The sequence below is a fragment of the Bubalus kerabau genome, chromosome 17, assembly GCF_029407905.1.
Source record: "Bubalus kerabau isolate K-KA32 ecotype Philippines breed swamp buffalo chromosome 17, PCC_UOA_SB_1v2, whole genome shotgun sequence".
Taxonomy (NCBI): Eukaryota; Metazoa; Chordata; class Mammalia; order Artiodactyla; family Bovidae; genus Bubalus; species Bubalus kerabau.
The window spans coordinates 31,527,801-31,535,629 of NC_073640.1; positions in this window are offsets into that span (position 1 = coordinate 31,527,801).

The window sequence follows — 7,829 nt, forward strand, 5'->3', positions numbered from 1 at the left end:
TCAGTCTTCTGTTCTGTGAGCGTGTCTGGTGGTGTCTTAGTTTAGGGCTTTTTGCGTGGTAGCTATCCCACAGTTTTGTTTGCTAGCCCAAGTTAGTTAGCTCAGATTGCCCTTGGGGTATTCAGGCTGGGTCCTTACTCTAAACAATGTAGCCTGCACCTCCCTGCCCAGCCCCCGCTTGCTAGTGGCGGGTGCTGGCGTCTGCGTTACTTCTCCACTGGGTGAGTTACCCTTGGGCTGGTAATCTGTGGGTTTTAATTATTTATTTATTTTTACTCCCTGTTATGTCACCCTCTGTGCTGCCAAGGCTCACCACACACCCGGCAGTGAGAGTGTTTCTTGGTGTTTGGAAACTTCTCTCTTTTTAAGACTCCCTTCCCGGGATGGAGCTCCGTCCCTACCTCTTTTGTCTCTTTTTTTGTCTTTTATAGTTTTTCCTACCTCCTTTAAAAGACAATGGGCAGCTTTTCTGGGTGCCTGATGTCCTCTGCCGGCATTCAGAAGTTGTTTTGTGGAATTTACTCAGCGTTTAAATGTTCTTTTGATGCATTTGTGGGGGAGAAAGTGGTCTCCCTGTCCTATTCCTCTGACATCCTGTTTTTTTTTGTTAGTTTTGTTTTGTTTTTTTAATTCATATAAGAAAGGATCCTGCTCCTGGAAGGAAAATCAGGACACCCAGAACTGATCTCCTTTAGGATGGATGGACTGGTTGGATCTCCTTGCAGTCCAAGGACTCTCAAGAGTCTTCTCCAACATCACAGTTTAAAAGCATCAATTCTTTTGTGCTCAGCTTTCTTTATAGTCCAACTCTCACATCCATACATAACTACTCAAAAAACCATAGCCTTGACTAGACGGATCTTTGTTGACAAAGTAATGTCTCTGCTTTTTAATATGCTGTCTAGGTTGGTCATAGCTTTCCTTCCAAGGAGTAAGCGTCTTTTATTTTATGGCTGCAATCACCATCTGCAGTGATTTTGGAGACCCAGAAAAATAAAGTCAGCCACTGTTTCCACTATTTCTCCATGTATTTGCCATGAATTTATGGGACCGGATGCCATGAAATTAGTTTTCTGAATGTTGAGTTTTAAGCCAACTTTTTCACTCTCCTCTTTCACTTTCTTCAAGAGGCTCTTTAGTTCTTCTTCACTTTCTGCCATAAGGTACTGTGTTAGACACTGAAATTATAAAGATGATGGAAGGTCAAGGGAGTGATCGCCATATATTATAATGGATGCTGAAATTATATGCTTAGCTAAGACTAGACTCTATGAGTACCAAACCTGGTCTATTCTTTTAAGTCAACCAAAAAATTGAATCATTATTCCATAAAACTTTGAATCTCCTCTTATTTCTATGTCTGCTGTGGAATTAAAAAAAAAAGGTATTTTTAAAGATAATACTTAGCCAGAAATATATGTACTTGTCTGAAAATTGGCTTGGAAACTGGCTTTACTCCCCAGTTGCCAAAAGAGCCTCATAGCAGGAATGTGACCCCAGCAAGAGAGATATTGAATATGTGTGAGTGAAATCACTGAGGGGTTTGGTATGAAACAGCTGTGTGATTAAGGAGACAAACTTTTAAGTAAAAAATAGAATTAATGGGATAGTTACCCTAGTTGAAAAGAAATGGGAAATGAAACATGTAACAGTCTTGATTTTTCTTTTGTAAATGCTGGAAAATGAGTATGTTACATCTGGTGCAAGGGTATGATACCAATGCTGTCAGCAAGGACATAGATTCTGCCTGTTTTCTGCCCCAAGAAGAGAACAGGATAGAGTTTTTCCCCATCTGTTTTCTCACCTCCACTTACTTCTGCTTGCCTTTCCATGCCATTCCATCCTGTCTCTTCTATTCACATTTCATTTCATAAAATTAGCCTTGAGAACCTATCATTTTGAGACCTTGTTTAGACATGTAGAACAGATATGGAATATTAAATCATAAGAAGACCCTGCTTTCAAAAAGGTGCTCTTTGGGGAAATAAGACATACATGTATGTGCAACCTGGATATAACTATGGTTCCTCATGACCCAGGGTTTGTTGACTATATATACACACATGCAAACTTGATCTAAAAAGTACAAGTGAGTGCAAATATTTTAAATAAACTTAACATATAAAAAGTTATTATAATTATAAGATTTCATTCTAGAAAATTAGTGAGAGTATATGCACTGGGATGGGGAAAATTTATGTTCAGTACCCAGAAAAAAAAAAAAAAGCCTTTTCTATAATTTTCTATACATCTCAGTCAGTCTCTGCCCCCTCTTTTTCTTTCTCCAATTCTTTATGTACCCTTTCATAGCACTGTGCTCATCAGTTTCTTATATTTTTCTTCCATTCTGGTTTTGGTGACCAGGAGTTGTTTTCCCACTTACCAGTCATATCAATTTGTTCTTGGGTTAGCAAACATCTTAAAACTCCAGGTCCCTATCTTTCCTTGTTTCTGAAGGAGTTGGTGATCTAGGACACTGCATTATTCTTTCTCTAATTGCTTTTTCTGTGAGAATTTGCATATAATTCTCGATGAATAAAATGTTCTACTCTCTTATTTCTTCCTATTTTTTTTTAATTGTGTCTATACTTTAATAGAAATCATGAAAGAAGAGATCATGAATGGCAGTGGTTGCCCATGGTCCATAGTGAAGATCACCTTGGAGATGAGAGCAGACCCTGGAAAGGGCAAAGGGTGGTAGAAATGGGAATTTGTCCATGTTTACTTTTTATATTCAGAAAAACTTATTGAATTCTACAGTGAACTGCTATTGGATAAAATGACTGCATGTTGTTTTCTGGGAATAACCTTCACCATAGGAGAAAATAATATATGTGAAGTGTATGTGGAGAGAGAGGGAAAAAAAGACGAATCTTGCCAGTATCCCAACTCTTTTTATACAGATCCCTAAGACCTACCCCTTCCTGTCTATTCATGCTATGTAACAAATCCATTTCAACCCCAAAAGATTCCTGTTTTTGCTTAAGAGAGTACAGTATGGATTTCTGTCACTTCCAGTTCAAAAGTTTTTCACTATTTCAGGATCTTATAACAATCCTGATAGCATGGAATTTCATCCTAATTTTACACAGGGTGAAATTGAGGCTGAAATAAATGGAAAATTACCAATAGTTTGGAAAGATGCATTCTGGGGTGATGGTATATATATATAAATACATGGTAAGTGCAGAGTTTGTTCAAGTAAAATACATCTTTCTGTAGGCTGGGTTATGTCTCTTTATCTTTGTGTGTGTGTGCATTTCTGTGCGATTGCATCTCTATGTCCCATTGTGTGTGTGTGTGTGTGCATTTGATATGTGTGTTTGTGCATGTGTGATGAAAAGGTAAGAAATAAAAATGAGAAAAGAAAACACAGGGAAACTTGGAGCATAAGAAATAAAGGCTATGTGCAAAATAATGCAAATCTTGTGCTTGACAAAAAAATAAATAAATAAATAAAGCACAAAAATCTGTAAGTATTGTGAAGTTGTTAGTGATGTCCTTATTTTCCAAACCACTTGATCTTCCTGTTATTTCTTTCTACCCATCTTTCAAGTACCCAGTAATCTGAAAGAATAGATGATAGATTCACTTCTCTCTGTCCCTTCTGACAAATGAAGACAGCTCTCAACAAGATAGTAATGGCAGCTCCTCCAAATTATTCTAAAAATACGGTCAGGGTATCAGCTTCGCCCTGAACTGCCTTGTAATCCTAATGCAATTATGTCACTTTCTAATCTTTCTGTTAGTGCTGTGGTAAGGAGGCAGAGGAAAAAAACAAAACAAAAAAAAAACAAAAAACTGCAAACCAGAAGGACCAAACATCCAAAGTGGAGGTGACTGATTAACCACTGCTTCTGCTTTGGGAGTTGGTGATGGACAGGGAGGCCTGGTATGTTGTGGTTCATGGGTTACAAAGAGTCAGACACGATTGAGCAACTGAACTGAACTGAACTGAACTGCTTTGCTCAATCTATTAGCTAGTGGCATTTAACCAATAACTTCTTAAGGTTTCCAGGCTGGTCAACAGTTTTATATTCAACATACTCCCTTGAACATCCACAGATGTTACAACCTTCCTAAGCCAGTGTTTTCTCCCCTTATTCCCTGCTCTAATCATACTAAGTGTAGCCAGGGGCAGATGATATAGCCACATGTTCAGTGGGCACTAAAAGTCTGTCTGGGAAATGAGGAATGGAGGGGATGACATGCAACCTACAAAAAGACACTTTTCCTGGCTTAATGTCATCCCTGTTTAACTGCTCATGGAAATCTGTGTGGACACATTTTTTTTTTCCCATTAAGAGAACTAAAAATTGAAAGCAAAAACCACTTGAGGTATAAAATCATAGGATTTTAAAGCTGTAAGGGACCAAGAAACACTGTTGCTTTTGCTTCAATTTTGAGGGTTTCAGTAATTAAGGGAGGAGGGAATGGTATATTGATGATGGAGGACATTTACATAGAAGGCTGTCTCTGGTGGATTCAAAATCATTTTGGCTTTACTTTTTACCTGCATTTCTTCAATTTGCTAAAATGAGCATGTGTCACTTTCTAAATGAAAAGTATTATTTATGTAACATGAGTTTTGGCAATAGCCAGACCTGAGTGTGAGTACCAACTCTGCCATTAAATTCTGGGTGTCTATGGCAGGTTATTTAACCTGTCTTGTACTTGGTATTGTCTCAATTTTATAAATAAAAGTACTTGTATCAGTTTTGCAAGGAAGGTGTGAGGACTTGGCAGAAAAAATAATGAGATAAATAGTACGACTTAGCTCCCCTCTTCCCTAACTGCTTTCATCAAGACACACATGACTCTTAAATATCTCCAGTGCTGTTCTCTCCCTTTAAAGACAGCGAAACTGTCTATTTGGGTTAAGTGACACACCGCTCAGTTTTCATTTCCTATTTGTGCTTCCAATCCCCTCTTATAGTCACAAGCTGGTGCCAGATCCCCAGACCACACAAATTCAGGTAACACCTGAGCAGGATGACATTTCTATCAATAAGACAGAAACCCCCGTTAAACTGTGCTTGGTAATGGCACTGAAGTCCAGCAGAGTACTTTTGCTATTAAGAATTGTATCTTCCTCTGCACAGACATGGGACATGAGGTGTAAGGCACAGGTCTTCTGGGACAGTTAGTGTGACATAAGTAACAGTAAGTATGATAATAAAAATAGCTAACATTTATTGATCACCTACATGTGTTAGATGCAAAATACCTTAAAAATAACATTGTGTTTAATCCTCCCAATGAGCCCCTGAAGCAGTTACTATAATATTTGATAAACTAAGGGTTAGAGAGATAAAGTGAATAATTGAACATCACATAGCTATTAAGCAGTGGATCTGGGAATAGGCCCTGAGAGGCCAGACTCCAGATACTGTGCTTTTAACCACCATGTTTAACCTAGACCTTGTTCACTATGATCAAAGTCAGGGGGAGGCAAGAAAGGAGACATGAGTGTGATCATGACCTAAAACATGACAGCAGAGAAAAAGGAATATGACAAGAGTGTCGTGTTAATATCAAAGAAAATAGCAGAGGGACCCTGTTCTCATCATTCATTCATTCATTTATGCATTTTTTTCACTTTATAACTATTTATCAAATAATGCATCCTGATCACCAGCCTTACATCTAAGACTTGGAGATATTATGAAAAATAAGGCGGGGGCTGTAATAAGACCTCATTCGGTGTTAAGCACTTACTATTTACTTGCCGGTGTCAGAAGAGAGATACCTAATATATTTTAACTGAAGTTCAAATAATGTTTTATTTAGTTCTTACCATGAGCAAATGAAGTATACAGAGTTGTCCTCATTTTGTAGATGAAACTCTAAGTTGCTAAAAGATTTGCCAGTTGACTAGGCTGCAGCTTTAAGAGCTGTGCTCTCAAGCACTCATCTGTGCTGCCTCTGGGAGAACACTAGAACAAGAACACCAGGGTCTGTTCACTGGCTCTGTTTCTGTCACTAATGCTGGCATTGCAAACCACCTCCCACCCCAACACCTTTTTCTGAAACAGGGAGAAATAACGATCTTCACCACACATACAGCACACAGCGGACTTATCACTGGATCCCCACAGTAGCCCTTCTAAATAAGCACTTTGCCGGCTCACTCTCTTGAGAGTATTTGCATTGTATAGTGTCATAGTCATTTCAAAGATGAGGAAATTGAAGCTCAGAGATTTCAATAGCCAGCCTGTTGTCACAGAGTCAGTGAGCAGCCCAGCCCAAATTTAGACCCTACCTGTCTGATTTCCAAGTTCATCCTCTGCTTTGCCTCTATGATTGTCATCATTATTTAATCCTTTTGCTTAATGCAGGAGCCCTGACATTTTTAGCTAAAAAGAAACAAAACTTGATCACTGGGTTGGTGTTTTTATACCAAAGCCATGCTTAATTAATGAAAATGAGTTCCTATGTACTCACAGAGACAAAACGTAGAACCAGACTTGGATGGAAGTGTATTTGACAATTAAGACTTAATTTGACCATATAATGGTCTGTTAGGTAGGTTAGTGACCAAGCATACTCTGAGCTCCCTGCTCAAATACTGTGTATGTTTTCTTTTTAGCATCCTTCCTAGCCCACTGTGCCTAATTCCTTGGTAACCATTAGGAATGTGTTTGAAAAGTGCTCCTTCGTAACTCATTTTTTTCAGTATAAACCCTTTGAAAAATATTCACTGTAAACAATGCAAACAAAAAAAAAATTACAAAGTGTAAGGGAGTAAAGAAAAATTATCCTAAACTCCAGCACCAGAGTCCCTGTCCATCAGTGTGTTAGTGGCCATTTCTGAGTATTTTCCCGCTCATACGCATGCGTAGATGAGATGCAGAACAGGTGATTACAGAAAAGGATGTATACAGCTTACTAACATCCTGAGGACAGACTTGAATGTTGGCAGATTTGGATTCCAGTCTAAAATCTGGTTCTGATATTAACTGGTTATTTATTGTTAATGGGCATTGTTAACCTATTTAACAGCCTCATTAGGTAATTAACCTGTTAATTAGCTATTAATTAATAATAAGGCACCTATATTAGCATGTCTGTTCATAAGTTTCATGGTTTATTAAAGGGAAGACTCATTCTTTTGCCAAGAATTTATACTTTTTCATGCTGTGTGAAGGAAAAGATATAACAGGAGGGGAAGGTTTTATGTAATATCAGATCCTGAAGCAGACTAACAATTTTTTCAACAACTTCTAGCTCTAACATTTTGTGCATCTGTGGCTTCCATATTAATTCATTTGTTGCCAAATCATTTATTTTTTAAATTATATATCCTTTCCATTCTATGTGTTACACAAATGAGGTAGTAGTTTCAGAGGTAGTAATAATCAAAGGAAACAAAGGTGTATTACAACATAATTTTTCATTGCCATGTCCTTGAGTTTATCTGAATCTGTGTATATTGTCTCAGAACATTTACATGGGAAAGAGAATGATCTAGAACAAGGGTTGACAACTTTTTTCTGTAAAGGGCCAGATAGTAAACTTGAGGATACCATGTAGGCTTTTCTATAATCTTTTAAAATGTAAGCATTAAAAAATGTAAAATATTATTAGCTCCCAAACTGTAATAAAATAGGCAGGGGAGGGATTTTGCCTTAGATTGGAGTTTGCCAATCATTGATCTACAACAATAGTATTAATTTCCAAAGACCTTTGCAGAAAATTCTTTTTGGCAAAAGATACCAATAATATGTAGGGAGAATTAGAAAGTAGCTCAAACAACAGTAAAATATTTAAAAAATTCAAAACTAAAAGGTTTGGGAAATATATACATATTTAAATTGGACAATTTTTTT